The 15,374-nt window shown below is 37.9% G+C and overlaps 2 protein-coding genes across 6 annotated transcripts in view; both read left to right on the plus strand.

The window, feature by feature from the left end:
* rhbdl3 (rhomboid, veinlet-like 3 (Drosophila)) overlaps nucleotides 1-15,374 on the plus strand; it is a 368,344-nt gene that overhangs the window by 92,442 nt on the left and 260,528 nt on the right. The window lies entirely within an intron of this gene.
* Nucleotides 1-15,374, plus strand: part of znf207b (zinc finger protein 207, b) — a 42,836-nt gene that overhangs the window by 25,164 nt on the left and 2,298 nt on the right. For 2 of the 5 annotated variants that reach the window (XR_007264526.1, XR_007264528.1), the window contains exons 14-16: nucleotides 1,399-1,489; nucleotides 5,039-5,128; nucleotides 8,711-8,811. The gene's annotated coding sequence lies outside the window, so the exon portion shown is untranslated. Of the gene's footprint in view, nucleotides 1-1,398; nucleotides 1,490-5,038; nucleotides 5,129-8,680; nucleotides 8,812-15,374 lie in introns of all 5 variants that reach the window. The other 3 variants (XR_007264529.1, XR_007264527.1, XR_007264530.1) reach the window with 3 other exon arrangements.

Genomic DNA, 15,374 nt, shown 5'->3' on the forward strand with positions numbered 1-15,374 from the left:
AACCCCCTTCCCCTCCCCCTTTTCTGATGAAGGGTCTAGGCCCGAAACGTCAGCCTCTCTGCTCCTATGATGCTGCTTGGCCTGCTGTGTTCATCCAGCCCTGCACCTTGTAATCTAGAGTTAGTTGAGTTGTTTAAAACCAAGAGATATTGGACATTGAAGGAATAACAGAATAAAGACAGAATTTTGCATTTGAAATAATTAGTGTTGCCTGACCAAAATGGTGTGACTGGCCAATGACACCTTCCTTTCTGTGTACACTTAATCAAGCTGACTTTGACTCTGATGTCTTTGCTGAGGCATTTGACATGCTGCTTCTCCTGATCAGCATCCAGAAGACTCTTCTTTCCATTTTTCCAAATGCACCAGTCAACTTTAGACAAGTAAATTGAGACTGCGCATCCTTGCAGTACAGAAGGAATCCATTTGACCTGTGATTCCCATGTTGGCTGTTTGAGAGAGCAGTCCAGTTTCATCATTCACCTAGATTTTTTTTCTCTGTAAAGCCTGCATATTTGTTCTTGAAGTACATGTTCAGTTTTCTTTTTATGGAATCCAGATTCTATTATCCTGTAATATGTTCAGAAGTGTTATACCCTCAAATAACTTCTTATTTCTCCTCTGATTCTTTGGCTAATTATTTTAAACGTGTGACCCCTGGTTGCTACCTGACTTGCCAAAGGAAAATTTTTATTGCTGTTTGTTCCATCAAAATGCCTCTGTTTCGAGGACCTGTTCTTAACCTCATTTGGTCTGAACAATCCCAGTTTCTGTAATCTTCCACATATCTAAAGTCCTATGTTCTTAGTAAACATCTGTACTCTTTCAGATGATTCCCAGAATTATATCTAATACTCGAATAGAGGTCAAGTTAGTGACTTGTAAAATGAAAATCATTTGTTCTTGTATTTAGCCCCCTTAGTTGTAAGGCCAGTTGTCTACTTAGATTTTTAAAATGTCTTACAGCTTGCCCTGCCACCTTCTAAAGATTTGTAAGACACTCAGCAAAATAGTGTTGTTTAGATCATAGTGCTTCTATTTTTTTTTTGCCAAAGTATATCACTTTTATGTTTCAAAATTATATTTTGGCATCTGTACATATTTCACACATGTCTGCCCTCCAAAAGTCTGTGGCTACTCTTAAATTCTTTGTGTAAATTTCAAAATTGTTCTCTTGCCAAATACAGATCATTGTTTTTATATGTATGTAACAAAAAAGAGTTGTTCTAACTCTGATCCCTGGAAAATATATACTATATATTTACACAACAGTTCCATAGAATTTAAACAAGAAAAGTGTAAATAAAGTGAGTGTGGTCTTGACGAAGTCTGGGAGCTATTAATGGCTAACAAGAAAATGGCGGAAGGTTGAACAGGTATTTTGTGTCTTTGTTGTAGAATGCTTGGGAAAACTTCCCAAAGACACTTGAAAAATCAAGGAGTGAAAGGCAGAGAGGAACTTAAAACAATCGCCATCAACAGGGAACAGGTACTTGGAAAGCTATTAGATCTAAAGGACTGACAAGTCAACAGGATTTGATCTGTATTCTGGGGTCTTAAAGGAATTGGCTGTAATAAAGATAGTAGATATACTGGTTATTACCTTGAAAAAATACCTTAGATTCTGCAAAATCCCAGCATATTAGAAAATAGTGAATGTGACACCTTTATTCAAGAAGAGTGAGAAAATGAAAGTGAACTGTGAGCTAGTTAGCCCAGCATCTTTCATGGGGAGCTTGCTAAAATGCCTTATTAAGGAGGTTAAAGCAATACTTAGAAAATTTTGATGATCAGGCAGAGTTAACATCCTTTTTGAAAAGGAAATGTTTTAAGTAATTCATTAGTTCTTAGAGAAGGTAACACATGAGGTGGATTAAGCAAACCTGTCCATGTTACATACTTGGATATCCAGAAGATGTTTGATAAGATGTTGCATAAATTAAGAGCTCCCAGTATAGCAGATAATATTCTAGAATGGATAATGGATTGTTTAGCTAATTGGAAAAAATATGGATAAATGGCTCTTTTTTGGATTCGCATCCTGTAATTGAGTATCTCAAGGATCAGTGATGGGACTCGAATTATTTGCAATCTGTATCACAGATTTGAATGAAGAAACTGACTATATGGTAGCTATATTTGCTTATAAAACTAATAGTTAGAAATGAGGACAGAGGACATAAAAGAGAAACATAAAACCTGAATCCATTTGCAGACTTATGGGTCAAAATTTGACAGTGGGAGTACAAACTTTTCCTAGGTCCCTATTCTGAAAAATATCAGATACTTAAGCGTCAAGGTCTAATCCTTGGTCACCGTGTAACCATGTCTCCATAATGGCTATCAGTCGTACATTTTTAATCTGTGTTTATTCATCTATTTTAAGAATGCTGCGTCCATTCAGATATAGAACCATCAACACGCACGTCACCTTTGTTTTTGGCAAACTCTGGCCTCATTTACAATTGCAGTGTTATATTTATGTAAGTTCTGTCTCTTCCTGCCACACCCAAATTAGCTAGCACTGTTTGGCTTGTTTAACAACGCTATTTAATTAACTTAAAGTTCTGCATCAGACCTGAGCCTTTGTCTAAATTTAACTTGAACAAACTTAACAAAAACTGTGAAACAAATTTTGAGGTACTCTCACTATCTACATCTCTCATGAAAGTAGTCTCTGCATGCGTCCTCTTGCACTTTGTTTGCTCAGAAAGGTATAACTGAATTAGAAGCAGTTCAGAGAAGGCTGCTTGGCTCATGCCTGAGGTGAAGGCTTCATCTTATTAAGAAACGGTGAACAGATTAGACCTTTTTAATCACTGGAATTTGGGAGAATGAGATGTGATCTTATTTAAGCTTAAGATCCTGAAGGGACTTGGGGTGCACATTTCCTATTTTGGAGGAGACAGTTTAAGATTAAGGATAAGAAGTCTCCCTTTTAAAATGGGCACTTTTTTTTTCCCCTCCGTGTCATTTTCCTTGGATTCCCTTGCCCAGAAAGTGGGGTGGGGTGGGTGGTGCTTTGGATTTTTGTCGTAATCAACCCAGCCATTCCTTGAACTAACATTTTTTACTACTTATGTGAAAGGATTTTGCATTTCCCTATGGGTACCTGCTAATATTTTCTCATTCTCCCTTTTTTTCCTTTTCCATCAATCTTGATTTTAAGCTGATTAAAGACTCAGTGGACTCATGGGTCTGACTTTTAACCCAACTGCTGGGACCCTATCAGTGAATAAACAATCTCTTATTGTCTGATGCCTTCTGTTATGTACCAAACACTCCCTCAAAGAGGAACAGCATTACAGTTAAAGGTTTGGGGTAATACGACCTGAGCAAATCAATCAGCTGGCTGGGGTAAAGTATATTGCTTTTAGAAGTTAATATCTGCTCTAACAGAACTGAGAAACATAGACTGAAGATTCAAGGCCTTTATTGATAGTGAGTTGATCAGAACTGGATCTGAAAGGGATTTTTTTTAATACATGGCCTCTACTACTTATGAAAGGAATGTGATGTCATGCTAATACTTGCTGTCTATTTCTCTGTGAAGAATAGCTTGTGCTAAATACTGGAAGTCATCTGGTCTTGAAAGTGGCCCAATATGGCAAACACCATCCGGAGAGAAGTTTCATCTGACCTTTAAAGACAACTGAATTTTGATTCTTTGAGCATTGTGTCAATTTCCAGTGAACATGCAAAATTTTATCTATGGGACATTGAGACTAATGATTTCTAAAGGACCCAGTCATAGAATCCCTACTGTGCGGAAGCAGGCCATTCAGCCCATTGAGTCCATACTGACCCTCTGAAGAACATCACATTCAGACCCACCCTTTCTAACCTATATTTCCCACGACTAATCCAGCTAGTCTGCACGTCCCTGGACATTATGGGCAATTTAGCATGGCTAATCCACCTAACCTGCACATCTTTAGACTGTGGGAGGAAACCGGAGAATCCGGAGGAAACCCACGCAGATACAGGGAGAATGTGCAAACTCCACACACTGTCACCCGAGGCTGGAGTTGCACCTAGGTCCCTGGCGCTGTGAGGCAGCAGTACTAACCTGCCCACTGCCTTTGTAGATTGAAATAGTGACCCTAAAGATTTGAAACTTTGATTACAATGACAAACTTCAAGCTTCTGACTAACTTGATCTATATTTAGATTTCAGAACTGCACTTCTAATCCTTTCCAAAAAGTCAACTGATTCCATGATATTAAAGGAGCTGTGAAGCAGAGATAAGGCTACACAGTATTACTAAACTGGTGAAGGAGGTTGAAACTTGTAGCTTGAGTGGCTACAAGCAGGTTAGAATTATTAGCTGGCACTGAGATGCAATAGAGAATTCTGCTGTATTTGTTTTGCAGCCTTAAGTTGTGTGTGAATATTTTATCTTGCAGCATGATGTTTCTAAGCAACACAGGACAAATGAATAGATGTAATGCTTTCTATCATCATTTAACTGCAAGATTTCACTTTTAATGGAGCAGGCTGTCTAGCATTAGAGGAAGTATATAAAAGGGAGAAATTCCTTTTATTGCATGACTTCAAAGTATAAAACATCAAGATTGGAATAAAATGTTTCTTTTCCTTAAAAGATTGCTTGTCTAATTTCTGAAGTATGCCACGAACTGGGATTTGCAGTATCCATTAATTTATTTAGTACCCTTATGCTAGTGTTTTCTGCTTTAAGTTTTGGACCATTGAGTATATTTAATTTCAATTGAATATCGTAGTTCCTTATGATTAAGTATATTTCATTTTTTGTTTTCCATTTGGCACTTCTAACCATGGTTAAAGCCAGTGGTAAAATGGTACCAAGAATTTGGTGTCACCCTGTTAATGCTAATGTTAATGTTCAGTGCTAAGTCAGCACTGAATGGAAAATGTAACCCTCTAATTTGCAAACTTATTTTTAGTAATCAGTGATGCCCATTCAGATGAATGGGTTCTCAAATGTTCAGCTTATATTAATATGGAAGTTCCCTGAACCCGAAACTGAGATTTTCTTCAACATAATTTTTGTTTCAGTTAACTATAACAGCAGCGTTCCGTCACTTGCTTTTTAACGTGTAGGAAAGGAAATGCCAAGAGCTCTGGCAGTACAGGTTAGTTTAATCTGTAAGTATCTGTTGTCTCTAAACAGTGTGAATATTAGTGGTGGAAGTTTTCCTTCAAAAAGCACATTTGGAACTAATGTCTATAATCACTTTTTTAAGAAAAGTGATCGACAGTAAAACCTTTTATTGAGTGATCATACACGGCTTCAAAACAACACTTGCTATAAGTGAATCAGTAAGATTCGTAAAAGATTAGAGCTTTGTGCTGCACGTTCATTTTTATGGGCATTTCTGAATTTTTGTTGATTTCTAAATATATACCTGATATAATAAAGGATCAGATCAAACATTAGCTAAAATTTGAAGACTTGTTGGGCAAATGCACTGGGCAGGGCTTTGAACCACAATAAAGAGGTCCCAAAGTTGTTTGTTCATCTGCTGAATTTATTGAGCAGGTTTTTCCAGAAAGTCTTTGTGTGGTCTTCAGGCCTAGGTGGGGTCTGTCTTAATTGCAAAGCCGTCCACACCTAATAATCAATTAATGGCCATTGCCTAACCTCCAGGAAGAATGAGTACCAGTGCCCAAGAAACTGTACCCTGCAAGAGTTAGTACCTTCCAGGAAGAAGGGGGCAAATAAAGATTGAGACAAAATATAATTGCCTACTTTTTGTAGAACCCACCCCCAGCCCACCTGCAGCGCAGTACAGACCAATCTACTTTGCTATCTCAGCAACATAACCTTCTGCTGCATCTCTCTACAGTCTTTTCAGTTGTTGGAAATGTGTACAGTTGTTGTTGTGCAGGCCTTTATTCAATCAGTGGAGATCGTGACAAGAAATCCTCAAGTAGGGCACCCATGTTGCAAAATCAAAGTGAAATGGATTGGAGCACTGCCGTGTCAGCATGTTCCTGAAAATGGTACGACTCGAGTTGTAGAAAATCTAAGCCTCATTTATCATGTGCAGTCGTTGGCCGTGACTAAACCGAGCAGCAGTTCTGGTGATTACCCAAGAATTGTTTTAAGAATGGTAAATCGGCAATAAACATTAAATTAGTGGCTCAAACTTGTTGGCTGTTTTGTTTTGAAACTTTTGTCACCCCTTTTTGTTACACAAAAGTTGCATTAACTTCCAAGGGCAAATTGTTGTGGAATATGATAAGCTACATTAAAATGTATTTTTATTTTAGCAGTCTACTAAGTCATCAAGATATAAAGTGTCTGAAATTGGAGGCAGTATCCTTTTCTTTAGTGACAAACATTCCCTTTACTTTCCCCTCCTGCTGCCTGTTATCAAAGTATGGCGTGTTCCCACAAAATGGCAGAGATGATCCAAGTTGATGAACATTTGGGCAATATTTCTACAGCCTCTTTAAGTGTGACATTTAATATAGGTTTTACTGTCGGCTAAATAGAACTGTACCAATTGCATCCAGTTGACGCAATCTGCATTTTAAGTAATTGACTTTAACCTTATCAAGTAATGTACTGATCTGTCAATCAATTTTGATAAATTTTAGGAATTTTTTGGATTTAAGGTCTTGGTATACCCAGAGTTGAAATGGACATATCACTACAATACCTCCATGTCACAATAACAAATCTATTATGTGACCATTTTGTTATTTGGGTGTAACACATGCAAGTTTTTATTTTCTTTCCTGTAATATTGCTCGGAAGACCTTTGTCTTATCGATGTGCCTCTTTTATTGATATCTGAATACTTGTGAAAAGTGGTGGGTGGGGTGAGGTAAAACACAATTGAATTGACAACATGCAGAAGAAAAGCCATTCCAAATGGAGAACTGATGTGTTAGCGTCCGTTTAAGAAGGGATTTGAACAACGTCTTTCAATCAGTGAATCTCTTCTAAGAACAAATCAACGTTTGCCAATATCCAGGCTCTATTTAATGTGGGTACATACTAGAATAGTTTTCAGAAAATGGATCAAATTAATTGCATCCAGTATTAAACAGAATGTGGGCACTTCAATCATGATCTTGTCTAGTTGTTTTCTCTGTTCTGCGGATCCCCTCAGTTGATTTACCAAACATCTCCAGAACACTAAAATGTGATCAAAACAAATCAGTGTTATGTATGTCGTTATTCTTAACTGAATTTTGATACTAATTTCAAGTCATTGACTTATTCTGGCTGCTTTAATTGACGTGTGAAGTTTATAAATCACTTCACCTTGGTTTGCTGCAAACTGTTACAGAATGGCTGAACCTTTCATTAGTGACCATCAGCAAACTTATCATTTAACTTCAGCCTCAGTTTGCACTTTTCCCACTTGGGACTGAAATTAGGTACCATTTCCTCTTCTGCCCTAGCTCTGGATTAAGTATGGGCAAAGTCATTATGTAGGGAAGTAGAGCTAGTTCTGTTCATAGCATAGCCCAAATGAGAATTTAAAAACCTGTAGTTTTGGAGCAGTGCAATCTTCTTTACTGTGGGGACATGATAGACCTTTGCTGAGCATGTGCTCATTCAGACTTGATCAAAATCTGATGCTCATTGCGAGTCACGTGCATACCTATGTCTGCCACTCCAGCATATTGGAATATTGAGACTAGCCTCGATTCAAGGTGGAAAGTAGCACTGCAATGGTCTGTTGGTTGTAATTGCTTTATAGCCAAGTACATTTTTCTTTATAGAGACTTCAATAACTTGAAATAAATTGAACATCTGAGATAGCTCTTTTGAGAACAGTGATACCAAGTGGTGTAGCTGTTATTTATTTGGCTATACATAAGGTTTCTTTTTGATTTGTAGGAACCAATGAAGTATTTGACCTAAGAATTTAATATTGAGGCAGCATATTCGATGTTCTGCCTTTAAGGGCAAGTTAGCTGTACACCATGGAGTCTCGGGCTGTAGTATAAAATTTAAAACAATATTCCCATTATTGGGCATTTGCTTCAGTAGCTGACTAAATAGATCAGGAGTGTTCTGATTTGGAATTTTTCACTCTGGCATGTCACTTGGTTTTCCTTTTCAAACTTCCAGATGCACAAAATTCAACATCTGAACTAAGTGCCAGTATACATAGTTTACTTAGAGAAGGGCCAGATATCTGGGCTGTGAAGCATCTGGTGACCCACAAGCTGCAGTTTGGAAACCCCTGTTAAGGAGCTCATCTGATCTTGATCTCTATATTTGAATCAATTCCTCAAACATTTCTAGATTTTAGGTTTACACCTTTTTTGACTGTATAACAGGTATATAGGAGACATAGTCAATCAGCTAGACATAAGATTGTTGCAAAAACTAGATTTACAAGAAAATCATTTGCTTTTCTCTGGTTAATTATTCAAACTTTGAGGTGTTGAAGTGTTGCATATTTTAAATAAAGTTGATTTTGTTTGGTGTTTCTTGGTCCCAATGTTTCTTTACTTGAGGTTGAGTTGTTTCTCAAACTTGAATTCACACTTCAGATCTGGGGGTCACGAGACTGATTCTGAGTGTATTTTCTGAGGCTGATACTACCCATTCACAGTCACAACTAATTGCTTTGAATACTGTATGCTACATTTATTCTTTTTAACAATCTTTGCATCCATCAGTGTCTTTATTGTATTGACCATTTTTATTTTGTACAATTTATTTTACAGTTGGTCTCACTTTCTGTCTCCACTGTTTAGGCACATTTCTGTGGAAGATCTTAACCTATAAGTGGCATCAATTTGTGTGACATCGCACATGTGCAGTCAAGAGCAGTCTAATCTTCTAGAAGTGTTAGAAGGTGGGGGCTGTTTTGGGCTGAGCATGGAATAAATGTTTAATAGCCACAGTTTAGGTTGGAAGCTGTGGAAAATGTTGCTGCCCTGTAACTGAATTGAGAATGTTATATCATGTTCATTGTTCAAGTGTTATTAATGTGGTAAGCACATTGGTAAAATATTGACGAGAATTGTACATATCATAGATACAGCTCGGAGGTTATTCAACCCATCATGCCTGTGCCAGAGATATGAAAGGGTACTTCAGTGTTCATCCATTGCACGTGTTTTTTGTTCATAGCTTAGGTTTTTTTTCCCCTTTGCAAGAATTTATTAAGTTCCCTTTTAAAAAGTTGCTATTGCATTTGCTTCCCCATCTTGGGCATTTCATTTGAGATACATTTGCATTTTTTATTCCTTATGTCATTTCTGGTTCTTTTCACCAATCACCATAAATTTGTATTTGTCTAGAAATAATTTTGCCTTATTTTCACTGACTTTTGAACACCTCAATTCTCCTGTATTTTTGTTGTCAAGCAGGACAACCCAGCGTCTCTAGTATAAAAACAAAGAGCTGGAGGAACTTAGCTGGTCGAGGAGTATCTATGGAGTGAGGAAGTTAATATTTTGAGTTCAATATGACATTTTTGGGACACTTCTAAAAGACTGTCTACCAGCATCTTTAGAGAAAAACCTCAGTATCTCCAGCACAGTTTTTATTTCAGATCTCCAGCATCTGCAATTTTTTAAGAAAAAATCCAACTTCTCCAGTCTCTTTATATAATCTGAAATCTCTTGGTATCATAGAAATTGCATGTAAAAATATTACATTTAACATGCAATATTAGCACTCAATGCATTGCATTAAAAAAATCTCAATTTTTGCAAGAACTCATTTCAGGAGCTTTTAGCATTCTCTCACATGTTGATCAAGTGTTTTGAGGCCTTTGCTGAGTAAACTCACCTTCATTTCATTTGTGTTGAATAGCCTATCTAGGCTATCACTTTTTCTGGTATCTTCTTTTGACTTTTTAAAATCAACTTGAGGTTTTTGTTATTCTTGACCCACGCACCTTTTCAGTTAGATCCTGGTTGTCCAAAAAAGAGGATTTTGAGAGAAGAAAGAAACTGAACATTGTAATGATCTAGCTCTTACAATAATTCAGTTGGACTGATTGGGAAAATTGAGTCAGTGGGCAGTGAGTCCAGCCACCTCAATCTGACCTGAATTCAAGATAATCAAAACAAACCTGTGTGAATATTGAATAGAAATCGAAAGAACTGCAAATGCTGTCAATCAGGAACAAAAACAGAAGTTGCTGGAAAAACTTAGCAGGTCTGCCAGAACTCTGAGGAAGGGTCACTGGACCCAAAACATTAACTCTTGATTTTTCTTCACAGATGCTGCCAGACCTGCTGAGCTTTTTCAGCAACTTCTGCTTTTGTTCCTACGTCAATGTTGTCTGACTCAATTGAAATTTGATTTAATTACAAATTTAAAGTGTGCCAAATTTTAAAATTGTTTTATTGAAATACATCTAATTGCATCTCTGAACCTTGACGTCTAAAATAGTTGTGTAGGATTTTTAAAAATCCTAACAACTACCATGAAGGCACGGGGCCCCAAATGTCCTCCCCAAGACTAAAGAGTATGAGAAGTAAAGTAAGCAAATATTGATTTAGCTGGCATTGGGTTTGGCTTTTTAAAATTAAATTACACCAGGAAAGATGCTGGGTGAAAGATGCTTGGTAGAGGGATGGAGACTTCAGGAGGAGAATCAAGCTAGCAAGTGGGAACAGTTCTGAACTGAGGCATTCATAACCTAAGATTATCAGTGTTAGAACAATTTGGTGATCATGATCATTTGAGCAAATCCAATTTTACTAAGTAAGCTGTGATTTAAAGCAGTTGGAGGCTGGCTCTGTGACAGTGGTAGTGTCCCTTTCTCTGAGCCAGAAGGTGAGAGTTCACGTCCCACCAGTTCCAGAGGTATGTGTAATAACCTCCTTTTGAAGGGGTTGATTAGAAAATATAAATCAGCAAAGAGGCATTCGGGGAGATTTGTCAAATTCGATGCATTCCTTCGAGGAAAAAGGATTGATTCTCCTAACTGAAGCTCATTGTATGGAAAGGATAAGGTTAAAAACAATACAAGAAGAAACACAAGGTTGAGTGCAGGGATCAGATTTTTAAAAGGAAATCATGAAAGCAATGAGGAGAGCTTGAGTAAATATTGGAAAGTAAAGTTGCGAAAGATATACCAGAGCATGACAATGAAGGAAAACAGCCTCTGAGAGACACACGGGATTTAATTGTGCGGACCTACTGGCCTGATTCTGTAGCCCATCCCATTTAATTCTTTATCTGACTTGTGCTTTCTGACATTTGTACCTGCACAGCCCTTGTTTCTTGCCTGGCTGGAGGCTGTTCATGACCAGTGCCTCATAATGTCAGATTCTGTTGTGAAGCTAAGCTGTATTTTTTAACCTATCACAAACATTTGTGTGTGATTTAAAAGTGTTTCCTTTTCATTACTACTTTATTTTCTGTGAGAAGGATAATTAGTAATGCTTAGTCCTAGATCACTTGCTTTTTGTGATATCAATGATTTTAAACTCGAATCTAGGGGCATAATTTAAGAAACTTGCATCCATGGCTATTAACCTCTTGCCTAATTATTGTGAGGATATAATCTGTAAATCATAGGAAGATGTTGAAAGTCAATTTTCCACAAGTAAATGGAATTCTGTATGAAAAGATGTCGTAAGCATAAGTAAAGCAAGGAGCATACAATAAATGGATTGGATACAGACCCCAAAAGTAGAAGGACAGATGGCTAATGTGCTCGAGCAGGCACACTGGATGGTGGCCTGAAGTATAACAATTGAATTGAGTCATTTAAGAATTAGGGAAGTTATACTGGTTCTGCATTAAAACTAGTTAGACCACAGTTAGTGTTGCTTCTCATTACATTACAGGAAAGTTGTGATCTCGTTAGAGTGGGTATACAAGATTTGCAAGATTGTTGCCAAGATTTGAAACATTTTGTTGGAAGAGGAAGGATCGGATTAATTGCGTTTCTCTTTGGAACAAAAGATTTCGGAGAATTTAATAAAAGCTTGCAGTTGATTTTTGACAGTCTCATTATTGGGTTTATTCTGTTACACACAGTATCACAGTTAAAATGGTTACTACAGCAATAAATCTGCAGCAGCATTTGTATCACTTTAGGCTTGTTTCTTCAGCTGTAAAGTTGATCCCATTGGTGTTGAATTTACCCAGTCCCTTCTGTTTTCGGTACTTTGACAACAGATTATCCATTTGTTTTCCTTCCCCACTCATTATCAAATTTCTGAAAAGCTGACAGCTATCCATGCTTAAAATTCATCCAAGGGATTGATGCAAATTGGGCATAAAGTTGCTTATATGCTACTTCATGTTTATCAAAATTGGAGTAGGGTGGAAATGTCAAAAACTGGGAGGATGGGTTTAAGATGAGTGAGTTTAAAGGTGAGATATGCAAGGATCGTTCTTAAGAGTGTAGTAAGTGCATTACAAGCACTTGCTGTCAGGGGTGGTGGTGGTGGGAGCAGAAACATTAGCAAAGTTTAAGAGGCACTTAGATGCATAGGCAGGCAGAGAATAGAGGGATGTGGGCTGTGTTCAGGCAGATGTGATTAGAATAACATCATGGTGGACCAAAGGAACACATCCTGTACTGCATTGTTCTGTGCCTTGTATTCAGTTTAACACCCCACATTATGAAATAAGAATCGATCATTTGGCCTTTTGAGTTTGTGTTCCACATCTCAACTAGATCTTTTGCCTCTGCCATTTTTCCTGCACTATACTTTGTATTCCTTGATATCTTTAAATACCTAGAAATCTATCTATCTCTCTCTTGAATGTGCTCAACAATTGACCCTTGACCTCTCTGGAATAGAGAATTCCAAAGAATCCCCATCCCAGATAGATGAAATTCCTCATCCCAGTCTTAAAAGAAGAGCCTCAGCATAAGACACTGTCTCTTGGTTCTAGGTGCATACAAGTTAGGGCAGCTTGGTTAATTAACAAAGCAAAGAAGTGGCCTATTTTCAGGGTTTGTGTTGTACTTAGAGGAGTACCACAAGGATTTACATTTAGACCTTTGCAATTTGCAACACTGAGGGAGCCACGGTAGTATATTCAAGTTTCTGGTAATAGGAAGTTAAGTTTTAAAAAAAAACACTTTGGGGAGGGCAAAGGATACAGAGGTAGTAAATGAAGCATAATGGGGCAAGTGTGAAATTATCGAATATTTTTAAAAGATGATACCAGGTAACCTTAGAGGTTTATCAAATAATGAGTGTAGATAAGGTGTGTGACAGATGTCTTTTCCCTAGAATGGAGATTTCAAGACTGGGGACATATTTTTAAGGTCAGAGGAGAAATTTTAAAAAAGACATGGCAGTATTTTTACACAGTGGTTTGTGTGGACTGAATTTGCAGAGGAAGTGGTGGATGCAGGTACAGTTACAATGTTTAAAATACATTTGGATAAGAAATGTTGGGAGGAATATGGGTCAAGTGCAGGCAGGTAGGACTAGTTTAGTTTGGGATTATGATTTGCATCGACTGGTTGGACCAAAGCATCTATTTCCATGCTGTATGATTTCCATGATACACAAGTGACTGGGTGATAATGAGATCTGGCTGAAGGAGGAGTAAGACTGGGTGTTAGATATTCCTGGGTAGAAGGTGTTCAGGAAAGGACGGGTAGCAGTATTGTTTAAGGATAACACTGTAGTGCTGCAGAAGGGATGTCTAAGGATCCATGGATAGAATCAATTTGGCCAGAGCTAAGGAACCTGAAAGGTTCAGTTACATTGCTAGTTGTAGTCTAAGACTTCCAACTAGAGGAAAGGATGTAGAGAAACAAATGTACAGGGAAATTAGAGATGTGAACATTATAGAATGGTTATTATTGGAGACTTCAATTACTCAAACAAAACTGAGAATCTTGTAGTGTTGGGGGGGGCGCAATGAGTGGCAAGTGTTCCTGTAGCAGCATGTGTCCAGTCCAACAAAGAATGAACTAACAACCCGAAACATTATGCTTTTTCACCACAGATACTGCCAGATTTGCTCAGTTTCTTCAGCAACTTTTTTTTGGTTAAGAATATGCTGTTGGACCTGGCTCTTGGAATAGAGGTGGGACAAGTAGATCAACTATCAGTGAACAATGTTCAGGAGATTAGTAATCATTGTGTCATGAGAAACAGGTGGACAGTGACATGCAACAATCCAGATTGAGAGGGTAAAAAATTCAATTGGTGGAGAGTAGAATTCAGTGGGAAGGAACAGAGTGCTGGAGGAATGACTGGAAGAAGAGGAGGTGGGGATAAACAGTAATTGAACAATGGATTACTTTCAAAGAGGAGACAGTCAAGGTACATTCTCTCAATAGGAAAGGTAGGACAAACCAATCCAGAGCCCCTTGAATGACAAAGGAGAAAAAAATCTGCTTATGCCTGATAGAAGATCAAATTGGGAAACAAGATGAATGCCAAAGGTTTGGAGGGCAGGTGAAAAGGCAAGAGGAATTCTTTTAAAAGACTGGCAGCAAACATAAAAGGATGTCTAAATGTTTTCTATAGATATACAAATCGTAAAAGTTTGGTTAAAGGCGATGGGTTGATTCAGAACAAATAAAGGGATTTATACCAGGAGGCAGGGGCCATGGCAGAAGTGTTACATTTAATTTTACCGAAGAGGGAGATGCTATCCAGGCCATGGAGACAAGAGGAGGGAACTGTCTCTGAAAGGGTCCAAAATTTAAGGAAGAAGTGTTGGATAGACTGTTGGTGCTTAAAGTTGGAATCATGTGAGATGCATTCAAGTATTTTGAAGGAAGACAGTGGTAATTGCGAGGACATAGGCCATAATCTTTGTCTTCAGTGGAGGAGTTGCTGGAAGGCTAGAAAATTGCATATATGACAGCCTTGTTCAAGAAAGGTTGTAACCATAAGATGAGCAATTACAGACTAGTTAGCTTCTTGAGCCAGTTATTTGGGCTAGAATTAGTAGTTGCTTGGGAAAAGTTGGCTTGTTAGAGTCAGCATAGATTTATAAGGGGGAAATCATCTTTAACTGACTTGCTTGAGTTTTTTTTTTGAAGAGGTAATAGGCTCAGTGAAGGTAACACTGTTGATGTGGTGTACATGGCCTCCCAAAGAGCATTAGATACAATGCCACACAACAGACATGAGGAAAGGTATAGGTCATAGAACAAAAGAGTGACTAGTGATATGGACACAATTTGCTGAGTGATGTGAAACAAATTGTTGATGTTTTGCGAGCTGGGTGAAGGCTTGTAGTGGACCTAAACAGAGTTTGGTATTGGGGCACTTGCTTTTTCTGATATATATTCAACAATCTAGATTTTCTTAGTGTGCAGGGCGCAAATTCAAAGTTTGCAGATGACACAAAACTTGGAAGAGTTGTGAACTGTGAGGACAGTGTATAACTTCTGAAGGATATGGACAAGTTGGGTGAATGGGCAGATATGTGGCAGATGACGTTCAATGCAGAGAAATGAGAGGTGAT

The sequence above is a fragment of the Rhincodon typus genome, chromosome 23 (genome assembly GCF_021869965.1).
Source record: "Rhincodon typus isolate 14 chromosome 23, sRhiTyp1.1, whole genome shotgun sequence".
Lineage (NCBI taxonomy): Eukaryota > Metazoa > Chordata > Chondrichthyes > Orectolobiformes > Rhincodontidae > Rhincodon > Rhincodon typus.